Source organism: Lipotes vexillifer, unplaced genomic scaffold, assembly GCF_000442215.2.
Source record: "Lipotes vexillifer unplaced genomic scaffold, Lipotes_vexillifer_v1.1 scaffold1237, whole genome shotgun sequence".
In the NCBI taxonomy this organism is placed as follows: Eukaryota; Metazoa; Chordata; class Mammalia; order Artiodactyla; family Lipotidae; genus Lipotes; species Lipotes vexillifer.
The window spans coordinates 424,310-451,380 of NW_006771447.1; the positions used below are offsets into that span (position 1 = coordinate 424,310).

At 37.9% G+C, this 27,071-nt stretch overlaps 1 protein-coding gene across 2 annotated transcripts in view; it reads left to right on the forward strand.

Moving 5' to 3' along the window:
• MARCHF8 (membrane associated ring-CH-type finger 8) overlaps positions 1-27,071 on the forward strand; it is a 60,441-nt gene that overhangs the window by 720 nt on the left and 32,650 nt on the right. The window lies entirely within an intron of this gene.

Below are 27,071 nucleotides of genomic sequence, written 5' to 3' on the forward strand. Positions count from 1 at the left end.
AAGAGTGTTCCTGGGACATGCTGAAAGGCCAAAGGTTAGAGCAAGGTGGATTTGAAGATACTAAAATAGAATAACTGGAATATAAAGGTTGACTGGGTAGTGGAAAGATAGGAGGTTGGAAAAGTTATAGGAGTTACCTTAAGGAGTTTCGATTACTTTTGCAAAAGAATGAATGATCAGATTTGTGTTTTTAAATCTTTCATTCAGCCTGCAATTTGGAGGATGAATTGAATGGGTGGCAGGGGACCAGTCAGAGAATTATTTAATAGCCTACTCAGGCCAGGTTTGACAAACTTTTTCTGTAAAAGGCCAGATAATGAATATTTTAGACATTGTGGGTCAGACAGTCACATCTCTTCAACTCTGCCATTGTAGCATGAAAATGGCCAAAGACAATATATAAATGAATGGACATGACTGTGTTCCAATAAAACTTTATTTACAAAAACAGGAGACAAGTCAGATTTCACCTGTAGGCTGCAGTTTGCTGATATCTGGCCTAGGGAAAAGTTGATGGTGACTTTGTCTAGGGTAGGCGTAGTGGGGATAGAGATTTACATTATTAATCCAGTGGGCTTGATGATTGAATGTGGGGAGGGACAGGGAGGAATCAGAGATGACCCCTGCTGTCTTCTTGCCTTTACAGTGTGCTTTATAAACATTTGCTCCTTAGTTCTTAGAGCATTCCTATTTTATAGTTAATCTTTGCCCAAGACTCTAAAGAATCCTTGTTAAATCAAGAATTGATGTCTTGTGTGAAGTTGAATCATTATAGGTGATGGGACACCATTCTTTCCATTATTACGTATAGAATAAAGAAAGAATCTATCGTATTTCTTTTTTTTTTTACAGTTTTGCTTTATTTATTTATTTATGGCTGTGTTAGGTCTTCGTTTCTGTGCGAGGGCTTTCTCTAGTTGTGGCAAGCGGGGGCCACTCTTCATCGCGGTGCGCGGGCCTCTCACTCTTGCGGCCTCTCTTGTTGCGGAGCACAGGCTCCAGACGCGCAGGCTCAGTAGTTGTGGCTCACGGGCCCAGTTGCTCCGTGGCATGTGGGATCTTCCCAGACCAGGGCTCGAACCCGTGTTCCCTGCATTAGCAGGCAGATTCTCAACCACTGCGCCACCAGGGAAGCCCCGTATTTCTTAAAGTACATGGACTATAGAAAATGAAAAGGTGCCAGGTAAATTGAAAAGGTCTCTGTATTCTTAGTTTGTGGAGTTTTTTTTCATTGCTTGTATTGTCAGTCTGCACCCTTTCCATTTTCTGAGCTCTTAGAAGTGTGGCCAGCATTGTCCAACTAGGGGTAGTGGTGGGGTAGATGGTTTCAGAATGTCATATTTTCAGTATTTTAGTTTTTTTTTCAACATGCTGGGGACGGGAAAATATCCCTAGATATCTTTCCCATGTTCTATCAATTATCATTGTTAGTCTTCATTTAAGTTTCAGTTAAATTAATAGTCTTTTCTTATAATCCTTCTTAGCCCAAGTGGATTTTTAAATACCACTAAGTAGAACATTTCCTTGGTCTAGGGTGCTTGCCTGTATTAAGTTGAGGCTGTGAGTTCCTTATTCATTGTAGTGTCGAGTTTGGTTATCAGATGGCGGGAATTTCTTGGTATATATATGAGAAAGCTATACATATTTGTTTGGAATAGATAAAGGAAGATGTCCAACATTTTAGCAAGGAAGAGAGATCTCTTTTGTCTAAAACCCTATTACAGGTTTGTTGTAGGTGGCTATTCAGTAAATACTTATTGAATGATATGATCTATTTGATGCCATTTTTAAGGTTTAAATAAGTAGCATTAACCAGCTGTTTCATGGAATTGGGATTTTGATTGGTATTGGGAAGAAGAACCATCCTGCCCCACCTTCATACGGGGAATAGTTTGAATACATGACAGCAAGTGTGACAGTTCTGGGAACCATTGTGCCAAGGTGAGGTGGCAGGTAGTGGAAGAGCCACTGAGACAGGAGCTTGAAGAGCCCCCAGAAGAGCTTTGGCAGCAGCTGGCACAGCCTCTGAAAAATGATTGTTGTAGGTTTCTAGAGTCTGAAATGTGGTATCAGGATGGGTTTGGAAGGTAAATTTTTGTACAGTGAAGGGTTTTTTCCTTTATCCAGTTTCCCAGGTGCAGTGAGTTCAAAACAAAATCCTTTGGTACAGTTTCTGATCCTCTTGTGCTTGGGAGAGGAGGAGAGGAGGGAAAGAAGCTACGCAAAGGCACCCCTTCCATCCCATCATCCACTGTTCTCAGAACCTGAAAGCTGGCAACCTGAGACAGTCCATTACATCAATAACAATTTTATTCCTTCGGAATCTTGTGAGAAGAGAGGAACATCGTAGTTTACACAGAATCAAATAATGTAACTGTTAATGTGGACACAGTTTTACCTATGTTTATCAGATGTGAGATTCTCCCTGTAGCACCCGTTGCCCAAGCCCGTATCTACAATTCTAAGAGTTAATGACTTTTACACAGTAGTCAGTACACTTGATGAATAAATGAATGAGTTCAGTTTTAATGATATGGGGACTGCTGTGGAGGTGAGAGGAATGTTTTGCAATCCATAAAAGGATTTCTTCTGCTGTTGCTTTTGAACTCGGTAAATGTTTCTTGAATATTTTTTTTCTTTGTGTTTTATAAGTATTGCTCCATTGCTGTTACACTCTGGTCTGCGTTTAGAAACCTGATGTTCTGGTTGTTTGCATTCTTTCAAAGTAAACATATTTTTTATAGCTTTTTGCAGAATACTTTCTTCTTATAGTGTGAGGAGTTATTTGGTTAAGTCTTGCTGTTCTTGATGGCTTTCTTTGGTTCTTGTGGGGGATTTTTGAGCCTTTAAATCTTCTTTCAATTCTGAAACCTTTTCTTCTACCTTTAATCATGAACTCTAAACTCTGATTCTCTCAAGGATTGCTGCTACAGGTTAAATTTCCATTCTCTTGGCTATCTTGTATGCTCAGATTCATTCCCCTTAGTTCTGTACTATGGTCCTTTGGAATTGACCTTTTCCAAATTGCCCTATTTTGCTGACTCAACACTGCTGATTTTTGCTTCTTTCTCTGTCCAAGAAGGTTCTTAATTGATCTGTTGCTATGTGATTGCATTTTGATTAATTTCTTATCTGGAGTTATTCTGTTCTGTGGTTTGATACATCTCTTTACGTTTTTCGAGATGTTTTTATTATGTTTTAGTTTGTTTTTAAATAGCTTTATTATGGACTAATTGACATACAGTAAACAATACATATATAAAGTATACAGTTTGATAAGTTGTGAAATATATATATACACATGAAACTATCTCCACAATCAAGATTGTGAACATATCCATCACTCCCAAAAGTTTCCTCATGTCCCTTGTAATCCCTCCCTCCCCCCCCTTTCCAACCCTTTCCTCAGGGAATCATTGCTCTGTTTTCTTTCACTATAGATTGGTTTGCGTTTTCTAGAGTTTTATAAAGATGGATGTACATATATTATGTACTCTTTTTTGTCTCGCTTTTTTCATAGCTTAGTTCTTTTGCAATTCATCCACGCTGTGTGTATCAATAGTTTGTTCCTTTTCTTGCTGAGTAGTACCCATTGTATGGACCTACACAATTTGTTTATCCATTCTCATGTTGATGGACATTTGGATTGTTTACAGTTTTTGGCTGTTACAGACAAGGTTGCTGTGTTCACACAACAACAAGCCCTTGTATGGACATATATTTCCTTTCCCTTGGGTAAATACCTAGGAGTGGGACCATATGTTCAGCTTTTTAAGATAGAAACTGCCAAACTATTTTCCAAAGTGATACTGTTTTACATTCCTACCAGGAGTATGAGAGTTCCAATTCTTCTGTATCTCCACCAACCCTTGGTATGGGCAGTCTTTTTAATTTTAGCCATCTAATAGGTTATTCTGGTATCTCATTGTGGTTTTAATTTGCATTTCCCTCATGAGTAATGACATTGAGCATCTTTTCATGTGCTTATTTATCATCTATATGTCTTTTTTCTGTGTTGGACCGTCTGTTCAAATCTTTTGTCCATTTAAAAAAAACAACAATTTGTTTTATTATTGTTGAGTTTTGAGCATTCCCTGTATAGTCTAGACACAAGTCCTTTATCAGATATATCCTTTACAAGTGTTTACTCTAAAGGCTTGGATTGTCTTTTCATGCTTCTGCTGGTGTCTTTTAAAGATGAAAACTTTTTAATTTTGAAGTCAAATTTATCCATTTTTTTCTTGTATGCATTGTACTTTTGGCATTCTGTTAAGAAATCTTGGCCTAACCCAAGGTTACAAATAATATCTTCTATGTTTTTTTCCTAGAAGTTTTATAATCTTAGTTTTACATGAACATCTATGATCTATTTTGAATTAATTTTTATAGATTGTGTGAAATACATATCCAGCGTCATTTTCTGTTATATGAATATCCAGCTGTGCCAGTAACATTTGTTAAATAGATTGTCTTTACTGCATTACCTTAAATCTGTTGCTCATATAGGTGTGTGCTTATTTTTGGAGTCTGTCTTCTGTTCCATTGATCGACTTGCCCATCTTTACAATTAATACCCCACTGTCATGTACATTCTAGCTTTATAATGAGTCTTGAAAATCAGACTTCGGCAAACTTGTTTTGCCTGTTTTAGGTTTTTTGCATGTCCACATGAATTTAAGAATCAGATTGTCAATTTCTGTACAAAACTGTCTACTGGGATTTTTGTTCAGATTGTTGAATCTGTAGTTCGATTTGGGGGAGAATTGACATTTTAACAATATTGAATCTTGACCCATGAACAAGGTATGTCTCCTCTTTAAGTCTTATTTAATTTCTCTTAGCAGTGTTTTATAGATTTTAGTGTATAGCTCTTTACATACCTTTTGTCTGATTTATCCCTAAGTACTTTTTATTTTTGATGCTGTTGTAAATGATATTGTTTTTAAATTTTAATTTCCTCTTGTTCATTGCTAGTACAGAGAAATAAAATTGATTTTTATGTATTGATCTTGTATCTTGCAGTTTTGCCAAAGTCACTAGTAGCTTTTTTGTAGAGTCCATTGAATTTTCTGCATAGGCAGTCACGTCATCTGTAAATGAAGATAGTTTTACGCTGCCTTTTTCTATTTGGATGCCTTTCTCCCTCTTTCTTGCTCTAGTGAAAACCTCCAGTACTATCCTGAATAGAAGTGGTGAGAGCACACATCCTTGTGTTTGTGACCTTAGGGGGAAAGCATTCATTCTTTCTATGCTAAGTATGATATTAGCTATATGTGTTTTGTAGATACTCTTCAACATGTTGAGGAGGTTCCCTTCTGTTTCTAGTTTGCTGAGAGTTTTGTTCAGTTTTGATACTGGTAACTTGGGTCTTCACTATTTTTTTTCTGATCTAGCCAGAGGTTTGTCAATTTTATTGATCTTCTCAAAGAATTCTTTTGGTTTCATAGATTTTCTCTGTTGTCATTCTGTTTTCTATTTGTTTCATTTCTGCTCTGATATTTCCTTTCCTCTGCTTCCTTTGAGTTTAATTTGCTCCTCTTTTTCTAGCTTTTTAAAGTAGAAGTCAAGGTTATTTATTTACCTTTCTTATTTTCTATCACAGGATTTAGTGATTATAAATTTCCCAAGTTCTGCTTTCATGGCATTCCACAAATTCTGCTGTGTTGAGTTTCATTTTCATTCAGTTCAAAATACGTTCTAATCTCCCTTTTCATTTCTTCTTAGATCCTTGGGTTATTTTTAAGTGTGTTATTTAATTTCCAAAATTTCTGGACTTTCCAGAGATCTTGCTTTTATTTATTTCTAATTTATTTCCATTTTGGTCTGAAAACATATTTTGAATAACTTAAATCCTTTTAAATTTACCAAGACTTGTTTCATGGTCCAGAATATGGTCTCTTTTGGTAAATGTTCTGTGTACACTTTAGAAGAATGTGTATTCCACTGTTGTTGGATGGAGTGTTCTATAAATGTCAATCACATCAAGTTGATTGATAATGGTTTTCAAGTCTGCTAAACCCTCACAGTCTAGTTCTGTTACTAGAAAGAGTGGTAATTAAATTGCTGACTATAATTGTGGATTTGTCTATTTCTCCTTGGAATTATACCAGTTTCACTACATGTAGTTGATGCTCTGTTATTAGGTGCATAAACATTTAGGATTGTTTGGTCTTCTTGATAAATTAACCCCCTTATTATTAAGAAATAATTATCTTTATCCCTGGTAATGACATTCTTTGCTCTGAATTCTACTTTGATAATAACTCATTATTGACTGGGGGATTTTTGCAGAAACTAATGCCTGCAGCCGGTGATTTGTTATGTTAAGTGATATTGATTTGTCTCCCGTCAATAACGTTGGGGTAACAAAAGATGTATTAATACATCTCTGGTCAATAATGTGGTAATACAGGCACTACAGCTTTCTTTTGATTAGTATTAGTATTAGTATAGTATCACCTTTTCCATCTTTCAACTTTTAACCTATTTGTGTCTTTATTTAAAGTGCTTTTCATGTAAGCAACATATACGGTTGAGTGATTTTATCCAGTCTGACAATCTCTCTCTTTATCTGGATATTTAGACCATTTATATCTAATGAGATTATGGATATGGTTAGGTTAAGTCTTCCTGTTTGTTTTCTGTTCATCCTATCTGTTCTTTGTTTTCCTTTTCATCCCTTTTCTGCTCTTTAAAACATTGAGTGTTTTTTAAGATTTAATTTTCTTCTTTGTTGGTTTATAAGCTGAAACTTTATTTCAGTGTTTTTAAATTTTATTTATTTTATTTTTTTAGGGTTTATATTATATATCTTTAACTTGTCACAGTCTGCCTTCAAGTGATACTTTACTACTTCAAAAGTACTATAAGAACCTTACTTTCATTTCTTCCCACCTACACCCCAGTCTTTATGCTACCGTTGTCATACGTTTTATTATATATATGTTATAAACCCTAGAATATGATGTTATTTTTAAACACTTTTATTTTTAAGGAGATTAAAATAATAAGAAAAATATCTGTTTACACTTACATAATGTAACTACCGTTTCTGGTGTTCTTTATATCTTTGAGTAGAGCTGTATTTCCATCTGTCATTTTCCTTCCATGTGAAGGACTTTCTTTAACGTTTCTTCTATTGTGAGTTGGCTGGTAATGACTTCTTTCAGCTTTTTTTGTTTTTTTTCCCTTCATTTCTTACGTCTGGGGTTTGTTGAGCTTTGTGGGATCCATGGGTTTACAATTTTCATTGAATTTGAAATATTTTTCAGATATTTTTTCTGTCCTCTCCCTTATTTGGGGACTCTATTACACACATTAACTGGCTTGAAGTTTTCTGATATTATGTTTTTAATTTATTTTTCTTTCTGTGTTTTATTTTGGGTAATTCTAATTCCTGTGTTTTTAAGTTCATTAATCTTTTTTTTTTTCAGTGTCTGATCTGTCGTTAACCCCACTTAGCGTGTTTTTCATCTCAGACATGGTATAGTTTTAATCTCTACAGCTTCAGTTTGGATCCTTTCTTATATCTTCCATGTCTCTATTCAACTTTTTGATCATAAGATCCAAATTGAACCTCTAAAAATTTATTTTAAAATAAAAACTGACTTAAGATACCAAGTGATGTGTATCTTTGTAGTATTTTTTTTTAATTTAAAAAAAGTTAGCATAGTTGTAGTATCTTGAATATAAAGTCCGTGTTTTTCTTATTCTTCTGTCCCATTACCCCATTATTTGATGTCTTTTCTTATCCCTAGGTCTATTTGAAAATGTGCTTCTATGCACTATGTAGGATTATTAACATGTATTTTTAAAAGTCTAAAAGACAGTTTTGTATCTGGCCATCAAATAGGTGTTTAGAAATACACATTTCATTTGATAGTATTTGTAAATTACTTTCCATAACAGAAGAGTGTCCATTTTACCCTGTTATTAACAGGACTCCAGGCCCACTGTAAGCAACGGCATGATTTTTAATTAGTTTAAGGAGAGAGGTTTAATACAGGGAAGTAGATGCCTACAAAGTATTTGAAGGGCTAGAGGAGTAGGCCTTCACTGGGTTTCCAGGAACAGCTAAGTCCCAGCACTCCTGGACTACTCTGTTGAGGTCAGGAGCTGACACATCAGAAAGTTGCTGTTGATACTTCTGGTGAAAAAAAAGTCACTGTCTTTACCATGGTTTGAAAGCTACCACTGCTGCTACAGACTTTGCTGAATTAGGAAGAAGCTGCTGGCTCTAGAACCGCATCATTTGTGCTGTGATCTCAACAAGTGAAGTGGATGCTCTGTCCTCTGCTTTTCTCCCTATGTCCCAACTCCAAATCAAGGCTTTGAGTGTGAGTACAACCTAATTATGGATTAATTGGATTAGCGCAACCTAATTATGTCTGGAACCCAAACTGCAAGGTTGTCCAGGAAATACGTTTTTAAACTTTCTGCCCTATACCCCTTTAAAATGAGATTGGTGTGGAAACTGAAAGATTTGGTCCACATCACAGTATCTCTCGAAGAGGGTAAAAAACAAAAAGGTAATTCAGTGATTAGCTTACATTTAAACAGTACACTCCGTAGGAAATGAAAGTGGTATTTTCTTTCATGTATTTATAAACAGTTCTGTTTCTGGCCCTGTTGGGCTCACCATCTTGCTTCTGAGGTCAACAAGGGATTTTACCGTGTAGCATCAGGATGATGATCATTTGAACACACTCATATTTGCTATGAAAAGATATGAATGTTGGCAGCCAATACTGTACTCATCTTTACCTGACATCTAAAAGATGGCTTCACAATTGTTCAAGTGATAACAGTATCTTGAGGCATAATCACCATACTTTTGCCTCTTAATAATAATTCTCTTTTCTCTACTAGATAAATTATTCCCCTTTAAATCATACAAACCTAATATAAGGAAACTGGAGGAAACAATCTGTGTTTTAACATCTCGGAATCTCCAGCGCCATCTAGCCTAACCCCCATTTTAATGCTTGAACTTCTCTGGGTCATCATGGCTCGCCTGTTCTTGGCCCCTTTAGGGCATCTCTCATGGTATTGACCCACCACTTCCAAAGGCAGTCTGTACTTTTTGGGGTTACCAGAGATTTGAGATCCAGTATAAGAACTAACTCTCTGTAGCTTTCTCTTTTTGACAGCCCTACTTTTTTTATTCTAGTAACTGGCAGTCTTACATTCTGTGGCATAAAAATCCATTGTTTCATGTATTACAAAGTTCAGTCTCTCAACATTCTGGTTGTTCTCTTTTAGACTATGCGTAGTTTCTTCGTGGAAGTATGCTTAAATGAAGAGATGAATATACATCTTTAAAATATACCTGTCCCAGATTATTGCCTTTGATTGGGCATCACCCTCCATGAGATCATTTGTATGGCTTCTTGAATCATCTGTGTGCTTTACCTGCAAAAGCCCCATGAGATTAATCTCATATCTAGAAATCAGGATTTCTTTTGTCATCTGTTTACCTTTTCTTGGTCCCTGGAGTGGTTTTTTCAAACCTGCTTCCAAATATATTTTCCCTGTCCGGTAATCAAATCTGTCACTATAATGTGCTGGGAGCTACTCTAGTTTGCTCAAGTACACACAGGAAGTTACAGTGTGCTTGCAGTTTAAGAACCAAATATGAGTAATTCTTTTCTAAATGGTTGTTTTCTACCTTGTAAAGCTTGTTTTCTTTGAGAATGAAGAAATAAGATTAGATGTTTTTCTAATGATAAAAAAAGAGTGTGCTCTTATCAAACATTAAATACAAGTTGGTCAGTTTGAACTGTTACATTTTCTTGTGCACACATAGATTTTGAAGCTTAAATGTAGATAAAATTATATACAACTTTGAGGTCCTGCCATTTTAAATATTCTTAGTCAAAAGCCAGCAGTATTTGTTCTGGCTATTTTATATATTAGCAGTTTACCTTTCCCAGCCAATTCTCACATAAGTCTTGGACTGGTAACGATTTGCTGTTTACTTATTTAGCGTATGAAAATGGAAGAATGTGCATATTGACTGTAGCTGACCTCTGTGATGTTGGTTTGGGGAGAGTTTGCTAGGTAAGAGTCCATATCACGTAAGTCAAACGAGGAGTTTAGTTTGGATATATGGGAGTGAAGCGCTGGCAGTTGGCTTCAGTGTGTTGTGTATAAATCGAGTGAAAATGGCACATGAATATGTTTGTCTTGGTACCACTGCAGGACTCAGTGGTTATGGTTTGTTGCCACTATTCTCTTACAGCTGTCCTATGACTTAAATAACTGGGAGGCAGATAATTTTTCAGATTTCCTGTCAGTAAGCCTGTTGAAAATAAGAGAGCCACCCAAATTGGTTTTTAAATGCAGAGGTTTCAAAAAATAATATAGCCATAGCATCCTATAAGAGTTGTTAGTGACTTTTATATTTGACATCATGGTGCTGACTCCTTTATTTTACACAAATGGAGAAACAGGTCCAAAGAGAAATGCCCTGCCCGTGGACACTTGAATTTGTATATTTTTTCTGTGTTATTCTGTTTCCTCCTTAAAAATTCTTTCACACGAATATAAGTATACTCCACACATTTATTCTTTCACTCATTTATACATCAAGCAGGTATTAACACTGTATTACATACTGGAAAGAATCCTGCCCTGAAGGAGCCTGTAATCCAGCAGGGAGACAGGAAAGAGCTGTGTCACAGAATGCAGTGAATGCTCTGATGGCAGCCTCCCCAGTGTATGTAACGGGAACTTTTTTGATCTATGATGTGACTAGATATTGCTTTTGTTTATCTCATTTTTGCTTGGGACTTAGGTGTGCTTTTTCAGTTTTTGAATCTGAGGACCCAGGCCTTTCTTCACTTTTGAAAATTTTCCACCCATTATTTCCTCACATATTGCCTCTCCCCCATTCTCTTCATTCTCTTTCTGGGAATAAAGGTCACTGTGTCTTCTGCCGTGCGTCCTGTCTGTCTCTGTGCACTGCACTCTGGGTTGATTTCTTCAGTGTTCTGTTTCTATTCACTAATGCTCTCCTCAGCCGAGTCTAGATCTGCCATTGAGAGAGTTTAATGTCTACATGTTTTTATTTCATACATTTTTTCCACAATTTCCCGTGTTTGCATTATGTTTTTTATTTTTCACTTATCTCTGTGAACATACAATTCATTTCTTTCCCTTAGTTTCCCCAGTGTACTATGAATTGTGTGCTTATGTATAAAAACAATTCTGTTGTAAATATTACCTAAAACTCTAGATGTGAAATTTCTTCATAGTTTGCAGTAAATATGCTTGATACATCACCCTCTAATAAGTGGAGGTGTGCAGTTGTCCACTAATTAATTATTCCCTTCACATATGGCCATTTTTACAGCATCTAAATAGGTGAAGCTACCACTAAGGATTTGTTTAATTTAACATAGCATATGCTTATATCATGTTTATTCTGTTCAAGGCACTGTTCTTCTCAGGGCTTTACAAGTATTAATTCATTTGATCCTCATATGAGCACTATGAAGTAGGTACTGTCATTGTCACTCTCCTTTTATAGGTGAGGCACAGAAAAATGGGATGAGTTGCCCAAGGTTCCCTCGTTGGCAGTTGGCCTGTGGTGGAATTGGTATTCAGACCAGCCTCCACATCCATGCTCTTAACTCACTTGTTCTTTGCATGCCACTCAGCCAGCCACTATCTTTTCAAGCCACATGTCCCTCTTAATGAACCTCACCCAGCTCCACTCCCTTTGTGTCTACATTCTTGAAGCACTTAATAAGTCTATACTGAGCCCGTTTCAGGTGTTCTTCTGTTTGCTTCCTATGTCTAAATCTTGTGTCTTCATTAATTTATTCATTCTTCAAACAAGTGTGTATTAATCACCCATTACATGGTGTGTGCCATGTCACGCATTGAGCATAAATGTGGCATTAACACAGAGACACCCTGTGTGCTGCCTAAATCTCTTCCAAGCCGTGTGCTTCTGTAAGTCCCCATGCTGCAGCTGTAGTCCAGGACCTCACCATTTTTACTGGTGCAGCAGCCGACATACTGGTCTCCGTGCTTCAGCCTGTCTCTTCCTGCTCTGGGCACTGCTGGAAAAGACGACAGTACACAGTTCAGTGTGCTAAGTGCCATAGTCCAGAGAAGTGCCCCTGATTCAGTCTCGTGGTGACAGGGAAGGTTTTCTGGAAGAAGAGATGTCAAAGGTGAGTCCTTAAGAAGTCAGCGTTAGATGGAGATAGAGGTGAACAGTGTTCAGGGCAGAGAGAAAGGTACAAGGCCAAAACTCCTAGGGAAGAGAACACATGGCATGTTTGAGGTACTGAGAAAAACTCACTATGCTGGTGGAACTTGAAATGTGCCGCTGGCAGCGAGGTGAATCAGGAGCAGCCACATCGGTGCTGAGGGCGCTGAGATGTCAGTGCAGGTGTAGAGCTGGAGTTACACAGTTGAAGCTGTTTTAGTTAGGTGACTGTGCAGTTTGGTGAGGGGATTTAGAAAGCTATTGGAATAGGCTGGGTGATGATGGTCTGAACTAAGGAGGTGGTGCTGGGGACGAGAGAAGTGAGCAGATTGCAAGCAAGATGAGCAGGAGGTAGGAACAACGACAGTGCTGGTGGCTGAGGGATTGTGGTGGTCGGGTAGGTGAGGTCTGGCCTAGACTAAAGGTTGACATCATTCACTTTGACAGAGGTGAGATGGCGGTTTAGGGGAAAGATGGTGAGTTTGGTGGCAGATGTGCAAGTATGAAGTACTTGTGGGGGGTCCAGCTGCAAATATCCAGAATTCAGTTGTGTTTGAATCTCAGTAGGAAAATCTATTGACGCTAGAGTTAGAAATTTTAGAGTTGGTGACATATACACAGTAAACGATGCCCTAGGAATAGGTAAAATTTTCAGTTGGAATGAATAGCTTGAGGAGAAGTAAGGGTGTGTGATAGGACACCGTGGAAGCAGAGCCACCATGTCGAGTCACTGTCTCACAGACACCCTGTGCTGATAGGTACCTTTGGTGCTTGCTGTATTTCAGAATATGTTATATCTTTCTTCCATGTCACTTTTGCATAGGCGATAAAATAGCACCCCTTTCATTCAGTTGTCCTTGTGCTGTGTTTGTGCACTTTTTGTGTTTGCTTATGAACTCAATTTACCACATTTCAGAAGCCTGTTTTTTTTAAACATCACGAGACGGGGTCGGGGGTCTGGGGTCGGGGGGAGTGGTGGTGAGAGGAATTGGGAGACTGGGATTGACACACATACACTATTGATAGTATGTATAAAATAGATAACTAATGAGAACATACTGTATTGCATGGGGAATTCTACTTAGTACACTGTGGTGACCTAAACGGGAAGGAAATCCGAAAAGGAGGGGATATATGTGTATGTATAGCTGATTCATTTTGCTGTACAGTAGAAACTAACACAGCATTGTAAAGCAACTATACTCCAATAAAAATTAATTAAAAATAAATAAACATCAGGAGACTACTTTTATTTATTTTTTAATTAATTTAATTTTTAATATAAATCTGATTCTTTTTTAAAAAATTAATTAATTAATTTAATTTTGGCTGTGTTGGGTCTTCGTTTCTGTGTGCGGGCTTTCTCTAGTTGCGGTGAGCAGGGGCCACTCTTCATCGCAGTGCGCGGGCCTCTCACTGTTGCGGCCTCTCTTGTTGCGGAGCACAGGCTCCAGACGCACAGGCTCAGTAGTTGTGGCTCACGGGCTTTGTTGCTCCGCAGCATGTGGGATCTTCCCAGACCAGGGCTCGAACCCGTGTCCCCTGCATTGTCAGGCAGACTCTCAACCACTGCGCCACCAGGGAAGCCCGAGACTACTTTTAGATTCACAGCATCAGGTTATATGTGAATAACTAGTAGTGGTTGCAGTTACAAGAAAGTCCTAATAATATCTTTTGCCTCAGGGCTTTGGTTTTTGAATTAGGCTTAGGCTGATTAAGGTATAATGCTTGTGTATTACTAGCTGTGTAATTAGCATTTATAAGCAGAGTCACCATCCAAATTGTGAAAGACACGCTCAGGTTATTCATACTGTTCCCTAAGGTTCATCAATATCTGTTCCCTGAGAGCAAAGGATACTTGAAGAGAAATATCAAATTTCTCTTCAAATTAGCTGTGTGAGCCTCTGCTTACCAGCATGGTTCTTGTGGCCACTCAGTGAGTGTCACCATTCTCTTTTCTGGGTCTCAGCGGCCCTCCCATACCAACCCACTGATGGAAGTTGTCATCCCAAATCTAACTCACAGGTAAAGAGCCTAGAATCTTTTATCAAGTGAACTTTGAAACTGCCTTTGAAAAAATTATTCCATTAAGTTCAAGGTAATACCGAGAGTTTTTTGAAGAAAATTTGAACTTTGAGCCCCTTACTTTAAAAAATTATTTATTATGAAAAACAGAAAAATTGTGGGGGGACTACTTTAGTTTTAAAGAAACTAAAGAGGCATAACACCAAATATAATATGTAAACCTTGATGGAACCTGCTAGAAAAAATAGACAGCTATAAACTGTCATTTTTGAGACAACTGGGAAATCTGAATATTGTCTATATATTAAATGATAATTATAGAATTATGGCTAATTTTCTTAGATGTGAAAATGGCACTGTGGCTATATAGGAGAATGTTCTTGTTCTTAGAACATGCATTCAGAAATATGTAGGGATAACGTGTAATGTCTGCAACTTACTTTCAAATGGTTCAGCCAGAAAAGGAAAAATAACAAGGAAAAGAAAAAAAAAATGTGTATGTGTGTGTGTATCAGAGAAAGAGAGGAAGAAAGCAAATGTGGCAAATTTTATAACAGTTGATGGATCTTGTTGAAGGATATAGGGTATTCATTATACTGTTCTTACAAATTTTCTGTAGATTTTTAAATTTTCAAAATAAAAATTTTGGGAAATAAAGAATATGCCATTTTCTAACATGAGATAAAGCCAGGGTTGCAGTAAACAATGAGATAAAGCCAGGGTTGCAGTAAACAATGATAAATAGTAAACAGTGATAGACAATTAAAAGGCCAGTGGATTAATTATTTAATGAGATGCTTCATAGGTATTCAGCTATTTTAAAATCTGATTCCAAACTTTTTATGATACTTTAGGATTATGCAGTCATTGGTTGATATTTATGCCCAGTTGTTGAAATAAAGAGTTCTGTTTTTAAATTGTGGTTATTGCTGATCATTGATGTTTCTCATCCATCACATTAGCAGAATATTCAAAATGGAACCTGTGACTAGATTAGGTTTTCTCTGTGTTATATTTTAAGAGATTTACTTCCTTTGTTTAGGTTTTCATGCTGTCAAATATCTGCACTTTAGGTGTTCTCAGATGTGTGCCTCACTCTGTCTCTTGTTGACCTTTCTTCTGTGATATATTAAAGAAGAGTCTTCAAACTGGTGTGTCCAAGACTGGGAGGCCTGTGCAGACTTCCCAAAGGGCACACAAGCATGGGTGGGGTGAAGGGGATTTGTTTTCAGATCTTCTCTTTCTACATATACTTGAGCCTAAAACTACTCCTATGAGTTTTCCACCTGCATCTCCTCTTCCTCTTGGAAGAAGAAAGACATACCCCTTAATTTTACTCTGTAGCATTGTCCTAGGAAATAAAAATCTCAGGCCATCAAAGGGACGATTGGAATTACTGGTTTTGGGAATTCTCCTTTTAATAAATAATCAAATTACTGTATACCTTCCTGGTTAGTTTATCTTTTCTTGTCTTATACAAACCGTATTTCTGATGCTTCAGAAGTAGGGTATGTTGGCGTATGATTACATGTTATGAACTCAGATACACCATAGATATAGATTGACGAAAGTGACTTCACCTCTTCCATCCCCCAAAATGCCGTTCTGCAGTGAAGAGCTTTTAAGGGAGAAACCTTTGAGAGCAGAGCAAAGTAAGCTTCAAGTGACAAAAATGGCTTTAAAAAAAAATGTAACTTATTTAACAATAAGCTGATTTTTTAGCTATTCTCAGTTCTTAGTTGCTAGGATGGATCATTAGCCATAGAGTAATGCACATTTGGACAGCTGAAGCAGAACTTGTTAGTGAAGCCAGTAGTTTTCAATGTGACTGGAATATTTTCTTGGACTATACAGATATTCCAGGTAAAATATGAGGATAAAAATTTTTTTTGATCTCTTTCCAATAAAATGTATGTCATTCAACAAAGCAGGTAATACCTCTTTTATTGAATCATATTATGAAATATTTATTCCAGTTACACTTAATCCTCATAAAATACTTTATATTTTCTACCACCTGTTAATAAAAACTGAAATTATATTCTTGCTGCCAGACTGATTTGCTTTTAGCAGTGTAGTAATTACAGTAGGTTTTTAGGAATTTCACCTTGGTATTTGCTCCACATCCTCTCTTGTGTGGTAGAATGGAATTCATAGCCTACATAAGTTTTTAGATCATAACAAAAGCACATGATTGAGTACCCCTGGAAGCCTGGTGATTGGCCCAGGCCTGAATCTTACTTGACACCTAATTTAGACCTTAGTCCTTTTCTGAATCTTAAGTCTGACTTTGCTTTGCCCAAACCACGCATATCTTCATTCATACTTTTTATCCTGGCCAGCACTACTTCAGCATTGATGTTTCCAGCATCGAGGGAACTTTATCTGCTATAATTTAGATTAAATATACAGTATACTGTGTCAGGTGTTCAGGGATTGCTTAAATGTTTAAAAATGTTATTATTGTGAAACTGTGTTTTTCCTATATTTAAGTAGGTCCACATAAGGTATTTATAAACTCTCTCTCTAATGTATATGTCCAATAATCCTCTCCATTCTCCATTCTCTTCCTCCATGGATGGGTGTTAGTGGGTGGATATGTAAAAAAGAGAAAGAGAAGCTAGCATCTCTGTCTCTGATGCGGCATTTAAAGAATTCTACCATGTAGTTTTTACCTGCTGGTTGGTTTACCTGTTTATATCCCATAATAGACTATCAATTCCTTACTGGTAGGGATGATATTTTCTTCATCAACAGAACTCCCTTGTAGCTTACAGGATGGTGCTATCCATGTTTGAATGAAGACATTCTCAGTCTTTCGTGAATGATAATTGTAATTTTTATGCAAATATTTTCATTTTAAGTGCAGGTCAAAAAAGTATAAGATGGTAGTTGGAAAAATCTGGTAAATATTTTCTTGCGTAAACTTCCTGCCAGTATATCTGTTAGCGCTTCCACAGTTGTGGAATTCTCAATGCTTCTGTTATAAAACTGGCACAGTCCCCAGGTCTCTGACAAGTTCAGTGGTTTGAAAGCTAAGTCGTTTTAATTAGAAGCATTGCCGTCTAGAGCAGTGATATGATACTGATAGCTTCAAGAATGCTCTTGAATGTGGCATATAAGGAAGAAGAGGGCTCTAGGTAGAAAACTATGCCAGTGTCTGAGGGCATGGTTTGCGGCTGAGCTGGGATCAGCAGGCCAGGCCAGGACTGGCATTATTAATGAGATAATGTGGAAAGGTTCTCACAGGATGTTCCCTTAGACAACCTGTTAGTAGCTGAGGAAGTCCAGTCCTCCTGAAATGCCCAGATAAGCTTATAGTAAAGGTCAGAGCAAACTGGATATCTCATCCAGAGTATAGGGTAGCATTTGAGGGAGCAAGTTTCAAGATTCTGGGAAGCAGGAGTTCATCAGGTCAAGGGTCTTCAGAGCAATGGCAGAGAATTCACCCATCCATGAATGGGTGTTGGCTGCAGGCAGGGTTATTGATACTTTCCTCCTGCTGCTTTAGGGATATGTCATTACAGCTGTCTTAAGAGTTTGAAGGTCTTGGTTGAAATGTCAGTAGTGGGGAAAGTAGACACATCATCAACTGCAGACTCTATATTCTGTCTCACTTGGGTCTCTCTTTTCTGCATTTCATGTGGCACTGTGATCATAGAATCAAAAGTACTCTGGGACAGTCCCAACTTTGATGCAGAGTTTTTATGAAAATTGGAAGGACTTAATTTGACAACCATTGCCTTGCCCTATTTCAGAATTCTTAAGAAAGCTTGGCCCTCCATAATCAAGGCTTCCACCTCATACACCCAAAAGGAATCAGAATTCTTTATGAGACACTTGGAATATGTGTGAGTCCATCACTGTTGTATTAAATGCCAGGGAGGCTACTCTTTGGAGAAATACCTTTACCTGTACACGTGTAGGTTTTAAGGTCTTCAGGGGTGGTTCTGTCAGTGGGAATTTTAAACTCAGGGCAGAGAGGTATTTGAAAAGAGGATATGAGTCAAGGAATAGATGACAGTAGTTGAGAGACAATAAGAACAAACAAAATGATAACTCAAAAATTTACGTTATAGTTTAAAATATATGAGAAACAGTAGGCTGATGCCCAAGGTGATGATTATCTTAAAATTGAAGAATTAGTTTATCACATAGAATTAATATATTAACCGACAGTTCCTTGTGCTTCTTTGATTGTTTGTCATGGAGAAAATGTTGAAAACCCTTGCCTGTTTTGTATATTTAAAATGTGTTCATCCAAGCCTTAGCCTACTATGGAGGACATGGAAAATACAGGAAAATGTGAATGACACTATGTTCCAAAATCTTCCCTTGTAAAGTGCTAGTTTCTTACAACAGTTACAGGCCCTTCTTCCAGAAGTTCTCTTTTTACAATATACACTCCGTCCTCCGTATCCGTAGGTTCCACATCTGTTAATTCAAGCAGCTTCGGATCAAAAATATTCGAGAAAAAAATTCTGGAAGGTTCCCAAAAGCAGAACTTGAATTTGTTGCAACTATTTACATAGCACTTACATTGTATTGGGTATTATAAGTAATCTAGAGATGATTTAAGGTATATGGGAAGATGTGCGTAGACTATATGCTAACGCATTTTACATAAAGAACTTGAGCATCTGTGGATTTTGGTATCTGTGGGGGTCCTGGAACCACCCCCGCCCCCCGTGGATACCGATGACTACATACATATTATCATTCTTGGAGTAGGGAGTACAAGAAGGCTCTAAAACACAGGGTAGAATTGTACACGTGTACGATACATAAGAAGGAGTTTTGATAACCTGGTTAAATGCTAAGGATTCATAATTCTGCTGCCAACTGACTGATACTCTAGGGAAAATTGGTGTCCCTGGTGTGCCTTGTTCATTGTGAGAAACAGTTTGCCCTCCTTTTAATTTGTTCCTAAAGTCTGATATTCCCATAGACACCTCAGGCCAAACAATGAGCCTTACAGTAATCAAGATACATTTTTTTTGGCCTTTAAAAGATATTTATCTATAACAGAAGTGATATTTAAATCAGGGGTAAGAGGATGGATGAGTTAATAAATAAGGTTGGAACAACTCACTTTCCATACAGAAAATTAAGATCCCTACTTCACACAAAACACAAAAGCAAGTTTCAAATAGATTAAAGAAAGCTCCAAGTATAAAAAACCAAATCTTTTAAACTGCTTGAAGAAAATATAGGCAATATCTTTAGAATCTTGGGTTACAGAAGGTTTCTTTCTTTCTTTTTTTTTTTTATACAGCAGGTTCTTATTAGTCATCCATTTTATACACATCAGTGTATACATGTCAATCCCAATCTCCCAGTTCATCACACCACCGCCCTACCCCCCACTGCTTTCCCCCTTGGTGTCCATATGTTTGTTCTGTACATCTGTGTCTCTATTTCTGCCCTGCAAACTGGTTCATCTGTACCATTTTTCTAGGTTCCACATATATGCGTTAATATATGATATTTGTTTTTCTCTTTCTGACTTACTTCACTCTGTATGACAGGCTCTAGATTCATCCATGTATCTACAAATGACCCAATTTCATTACTTTTTATGGCTGAGTAATATTCCATTGCATATACGTACCACTTCTTCTTTACCCATTCGTCTGTCGATGGGCATTTAGGTTGCTTCCATGACCTGGCTATTGTAAATAGCGCAGCAGTGAACATTGGGGGGCATGTGTCTTTTTGAATTATGGTTTTCTCTGGGTATATGCCCAGTAGTGGGATTGCTGGGTCATATGGTAATTCTCTTTTTAGTTTTTTAAGGAACCTCCATACTGTTCTCCATAGTGGCTGTATGAATTTACATTCCCACCAACAGTGCAAGAGGGTTCCCTTTTCTCCACACCCTCTCCAGCATTTGTTGTTTGTAGATTTTCTGATGATGCCCATTCTAACTGGTGTGAGGTGATACCTCATTGTAGTTTTGTTTTGTTTGTTTGTTTTTTTTGCGGTACGCAGGCTTCTCACTGTTGTGGCCTCTCCCGTTGCGGAGCACAGGCTCCGGACGCGCAGGCTCAGTGGCCATGGCTCATGGGCCTAGCCACTCCGCGGCATGTGGGATCTTCCCAGAGCGGGGCACGAACCCGTGTCCCCTGCATCGGCAGGCAGATTCTCAAACACTACACCACCAGGGAAACCTCTCATTGTAGTTTTGATTTGCATTTCTCTAATAATCAGTGATGTTGAGCAACTTTTCATGTGCTTCTTGGCCATCTGTATGTCCTCTTTGGAGAAATGTCTACTTAGGTCTTTTGCCCATTTTTTGATTGGGTTATTTGTTTTTTTAATATTGAGCTGCCTGAGCTGTTTATATATTTTGGAGTTAATCCTTTGTCCGTTGATTCGTTTGCAAATATTTTCTCCCATTCTGAGGGTTGTCTTTTTGTCTTGTTTGTAGTTTCCTTTGCTTTGCAAAAGCTCTGAAGTTTCATTAGGTCCCATTTGTTTATTTTTGTTTTTATTTCCATTACTCTAGGAGGTGGATCAGAAAAGATCTTGCTGTGATTTATGTCAAAGAGTGTTCTTCCTGTGTTTTCCTCTAAGAGTTCTATAGAGTCCGGTCTTACATTTAGGTCTCTAATCCATTTTGAGTTTATTTTTGTGTATGATGTTAGGGAGTGTTCTAATTTCATTCTTTTACATGTAGCTGTCCAGTTTTCCCAGCACCACTTATTGAAGAGCCTGTCTTTTCTTCATTGTGGGCACTTGGCACAGGCTCTGAAATTCTATGTTAACTTTAAAAACACACATGCTAACATAAAAGCACTTAATACTGTAACTAGATAGTCCAAATGCCATCAGTTAGGATGCTTTCAGCTGCAAGTAACAGAACAACCAACCCAGCCTGGATTAAACAATGGTAAGCTTTACCAGCTCATATAAAAGGAGGTCTGTGTAAAAGGACAGGATGGGCTTCAGAGGTGGTTGATCCAGCATGTCAGAGGCCTGTTCAAAGACCTGGGTTCTTTCTGTCTGTCTCCTCTACCATTCATGGGGTTTACTTCATCTCAAGGCAGATTTCCACTGAGGTTGTAGATAGTTATCAGCATTCCTGGCTGTGCATGACCTTGTGCACGGGAGGAAGAGAAGAAGAAAAGCTTGTTGCTCTCTCTACGGGTGAGAAGGTAATTTCCCAGATGCCTCCAGCAGATCTCACCTCATGAGCCAGAAGTGGGCTCTTGCCAGTCGACCTACTCCAGGAAAAAAGGGTGAGGTGAGCATCCTGAGATGCATGGTAACTCTGGGGAGAGAGGAATAATGAAGAGAATTGGGGCTCTGTTGAGGAGGAAGAAGGGGAGGCAACCAGCAGTATTCCCCCTAGTCATTTTGTTTTAATGCTACTCTTTTGATGTCTGTTACGCCATAAGGTTTTTGAGTTAGAACTATTTTTTATGCGGCCATATGAGATGTCTTTCTTTTTTTCTGAGTAGTGTGATTTCTCTTTTAAGATGGCAGAGTGAAGCCAAATTTCAAAATATCCATCCTTTTAGACTTGAAGATATGAACAGCAAATGGATAAAAGTTAGCAGAAATATACCAACAGCAAATTCAAAGAACACAGCTGATGGTCAGTAAGAGAAATTAAAGTTTCCAAGAATTCAGAGGGTTTGGCTCAGAGTCATTCTTCACCTCTCACTATGCAGAGGCTCTATGAGAGAAAAGGATAGTGAGCAAATACTGCAAAATCCTTAATGGGTGTGGCAGGAGAGTGGGTGAGTAGGGGCAGTGCTGTGCTGTAGGAGCACTGGGAATTCCAGGTGACTGGAAACCCTTCCCTTAATGTGTCTCTCATGTGACAAAGAAAAGCATACTAGAGATCGTTATTTTGGTATGTCCCGGCTGGGAAAGAAGTAGAGAAGAAAGGCAGAATGACAGTAAACCCTGGAGCTGATTATCTTCATCAGTAAACTGGGCGTTAGCAGAACACCTGACAGAAGGCAACCTTGATAAAGGGAGTCTCTGGTGAACAGTAAGTGGAAGAAGCAGCACATAGTGAACCCGGGGTGACAGGGCTACCTTATCTCTTTCATGGGCTAGGTAGGGGTGTGCATTGGATAGTCAGGATTTGAAGGAAACGGAATGATTACAAAGGAACAACCTGGGCTGACTCTTTCTGATGGAAATGAAATATCACAAGGATTGAGGGAATTACAGAATGTTAGGGAGGAGCAGAATATATCCCTGGGAGAAGAGAGCAGAGTTAGGCTGCTTGTAACCCTAACCCCTGTTGAGCTGGATCCCTTTTCCTTTTATCACACTCCTGAACCTCCCTTCCCTCCAACACACCTGCACAAAGCTGCTAGAATGCAGCACCAGCTGAGGATGTGGCTGGGAGGGGAAAGGTTCCCCTAGACTACACAGTAACACTGACAGAAGTGCTCCACAGAATATCCTGAGCCACTGAGAAGACACGGCCAGGCCTGTGCACTCACAGCAAGGTGGAGAGGAAGGCACAGTGCCTGCAGAAAAAAGATGCAGTCTGTTCTGGAAGAAATAATAATTTCCCTTCAAAACAGAAGAGAGTCCTGCACAAGCTATTAAGAACCTGAGTTTCATAGAACACTGGCTCAGAAATGATGATAATAATAAAATAACAGAATGAGGTGGAAAGGGGAAAATATGGGGCCAAGGAGACTCATAGAGAACCAATTTGCAGAATAAACAAATTAGAAGCATCTAGGAACGGAATAGTCATGGCTGAAAAATTACTGACAGAGCACAGTCTTGAGATATTCAGCGAGCGCAGAAGAAAAAGAAAGATTGAAACAAGTGAAAATGATAGGTGTGGTATTGGACTTCCTGGAGACGGAGCTGAGCTAGAAGTATGGGCCTTCAGTTTTTTGCTCAAGTTCCTCTTGGAATTAGGTTTTTGGTTGCAGAGAATTGACCACTTTAGACAGCACTCATTTGGAAATGTGTAAGCATTGACAAATGGTGAAAATGAATGTTCATGTTCTTCCTAGAAGAATACCAATGAGATGAAAGATTTATTTATAGCCTGAGATACCAGGAAAATTCCCCTTTGAAGCAATTTGTTTCCTGGCAGTGATACTAAAAGCTCCCTTCCCCCACCACATGATGATTTTCTGTGCTTTGCAGGACCTGGTCTTTTGCTAAATGTAAATACTGACCTGCTGATCTCAGGGCAAGCTGCTTTTCCTATAACCAGAACCCACTTTGTAGGACAGGTTCTATGGAGAAAAAATTTTTTTGTTCTGTCAGACATTTATGGTTAATCATTGACATTTTCTACATAAAAAAAAAGTCTCTCAAGTAAGTCTGGGTGATAGGTTAGCATGAAAGAAGAGCAAACAAATCCACTAATGTTTACTTTAGTTGACTAGAAAACTGAACTTTCATTCCTTGCATGTCACCAAGTATGGTTTAGAATCTTTACGTTGTAAATTGCTGTGGGGAGTAGATCATAGAGCAGAAATTGGGTTGCTGGAATGGACTTGTCATGAATTATTCATTCACTACCTAGTTCCTAGGAAATCAGCTGGAGGAAGTAGTTAGTCCAGTTTGATCACAGGAGTGGTATGCTAAGGGCTCTAGCAAGCCCTTACAAGTCCAGCAGCAGCCACGATGTGCTTCTGCTGGCTGCTGTAGGGCAGCAGCTGCCGTGCATTGCAGGCGGAACCAAGGAACATGCTGCTGGGGGAGAGCTGCACTGAGGACTCCCTGATGCTTCTTGCCAGAAAATGAAGCTTCAGGTAGGAGAAGTGCCCTGTTAGCGTGGCCGGATTTCTCATGGATCTTAGGGATGCCATTAGGCCTTATGGAACAAATCTGCATAGAACTGGAGTTGCTCAAGGGTGCCTCACTAGTGAGGTTGCCAGCCAGAGAAGCTTAGCAGTTTATTTCCATTTTCAAGCGTGTACTTTGTTTCTAACAAAACCGTTCCTTGAAATTGTGAAAAGTATTCTTGCACCAAATAAACATTTAAGTCTATAAATTATAGCATATGTTTTAATGATGTATCCTACTCTTGGTGTAAAAAATGTCTTTTTTATTGACATAATATTGGTCATATAATTTAAAATCATGGAATTATGACTTTGGAAAATCATGAGAAAGACAACTTAGTTTATAATTTGCATGAGCACAGCTGCAGGCTCCATTGTATTTTCTAGAGGAAAGGCACCTTGGTTATTTCTGCTGGAGCATTCATTTTGGGAAGATCTTTTAGCTTCTCATCAGATGGAAAATGCATAAAAGATGGAACAGTAACAAGGGGTCTTTGTTCTGTTTGTTGGTATTATTTACTGTGTGTACACGCGCACGCGCACTCTCTCTTTCTCTGTCTTTCTCAGTAAGCCAGACATGTAATTTCGTTTGGCAGGGACATTCTAATGTTGCCATTTGCATGTCTGTCTTTTTTTGTATGGATGCTCTCTCTGTTAACTTTGCTGAGGCTGTGAGTTGCTCTTGAGCTGGAGGGACAAAAGTAGTAAAGATGGAAATGGAAAGAGTCAGCCTCAAGGAATCTGGGCCAAATTGGATATACATATTTCATCATGAAATACCATTTATAGTTTTGAAACTCTTAAGTAAACAAACATCCCTTGAACACATACACTCTGAGCTCTGAGACAACCAGTGAAGATCAGCAGTCTCCTTCTGCATCATTTTCTTAAGCTCCACAAGAGAAAGGGATCTTTGTTTTGTTCACTCATCATTGCCAAGGGCCTAGAACAGTACTGGGCACATAGTAGGTGGTTAATAAATAAATATGAATGAGAATGTTCTGTACTAAAGAAAGCAGTCTTCCTACAAAGGTTATAGTATTTACAGTGTTACAGTTTCTATGAAAACTTTTACAACAAATGTATTCTGAATTGTATTGGTAAACATTTTTCAGGTAACTTCAGGGAATTATGTATTTCTTGGATATATAAAGAGTTTTAAAGCAGCAGAAATTAAAATCCATTCATTTTACTGTCTGTATAATTAAGGTTTTTAAAAACTCAACAGTGAATACAAAGACCTTTCGTTTTTTGGTGTAACTTTATTTCATGTTCAAAAAATGAAAATTACTTAATGGAAAATGTATTTGGAAAAGAGTGTATTCATCAATACCTTACTAGGAATATTATCATTCTAATCATGCTATGTTACATGCAACATTTTAAAAAGCATTTATCATTCTATGTCAGAAGGCTTTTAAAACTGTAAACCCATTTATTCATAACTTCTAGGGTAAGTTTAAGACTGCAGTATGTTTGGAGCTGAGTGGAACTAAGCAGGGCAACATATTCCCCATAGATAATATCACATTTGGGAGCTGAGTGGAACTAAGCAGGGCAACATATTCCCCATATATAATATCACATTCGAGAGCTCAGTGGAACCAAAAGGGGTCATCTCTGTTAACTTCTCTCTCCTCCCCGCTCCCACACAAGCCCACTTTATAAAGGACAAAACTGAAATCCAGAGAACATAGACGAATGGCCCAAGAACAAATGGTTAGCTGTTATGGTTTTACACTTGACCATCTCAAATTTTTTAGTTGCTTGTTACTTTATTATTGCCACATTAAAGCTTAAAAAAATGAAGCAGATAATCACACTATTATAAATTTGGACCGTATTATTTTACTGAAGACAACTATTAGTGCATCTTGCATTACTTTAAATAAATTGTCTTAGTCTATTTGTTGAAGTACAGTTTTATAAATTGTAGACTTTTCACCCTTTTGTGATGTATTTTTTTTCCTGAGTTAAAATTGTAATGGCTAAATGTGCCCTAAATTTTATTTCAAATTTGAACTTTTTTGTAAAATGATATTTTGTTCTATTTTTGTTACTCCTTAAAACTATCTGGGTTTTGCTTTTATTTTTGAGATAGATGTAGATTGTTGCATAATTTTTCTGAGTCCTTTTTAGTGACTATATCTGCTTGGGTTGCCTTAATAAAACCTTATGTGTGTGGAGACAGAGAGGAATCTCTCTCTTTCCCATCTCAAAGGGATAAGCAAAATGTGGTAAATCCATACAATAGAATGTTACTTAGCTGTGAAAAGGAATGAAGTATTGATACATACTGCAGCATCAGCAAACCTTGAAAACATTATGTTAAGTGAAGGAAACCAGACACAAAAGGCCTCATTTTGTCTGACTCCATTTGTATGAAAGACAGAGATAGAAAACAGATGAGTGGTTGCTAGGGGCTTGGAAGAGGGGAATGGGGTTTTGTTTTAGGCTAGTGAAAATGTTCTGGAACTAGAGAGGGGTGATGGTTGCTGAACATTTTAAGTATACTAATGTCACTGAATTGTGCACTTTAAAATGGTTGAAATGGTAAGTTTTCTGTGTGTTTTACCACAAGAAAAAACAAAAAAGATGAGCTTACAACCAGAAAAATATTTTTTCAGGAAAAGGTAAAATCATGATTCTCATGAACATATATTAAGGAATTTATTATACTCATGTGATATGAAAGAACTAGCAGATGTTTAACCAGTGCAAAGGAAAAGTCAGAAGAGCACCAATTTATATAAAGGAAATATTGAGAACTGCAAATGGAGACAAAACTGATTTTTCCATGGGAGGGGGGTGGAAGTCAAAAGTCACTCTCAAATGGGACATCACTTACTTATTAAGTACCTATATTGTACAAAGAATTGCACATAGCTCATAGTTTTCCATTGAAACTCAACATTTTTCCCCTATAGTCTCCCCTCTTTTGATAAAAAATCTCATAGAAAAATTATTCTTGATCAAAATTAAGATCCTGGGCTTCCCTGGTGGCGCAGTGGTTGAGAGTCCGCCTGCCGATGCAGGGGACATGGGTT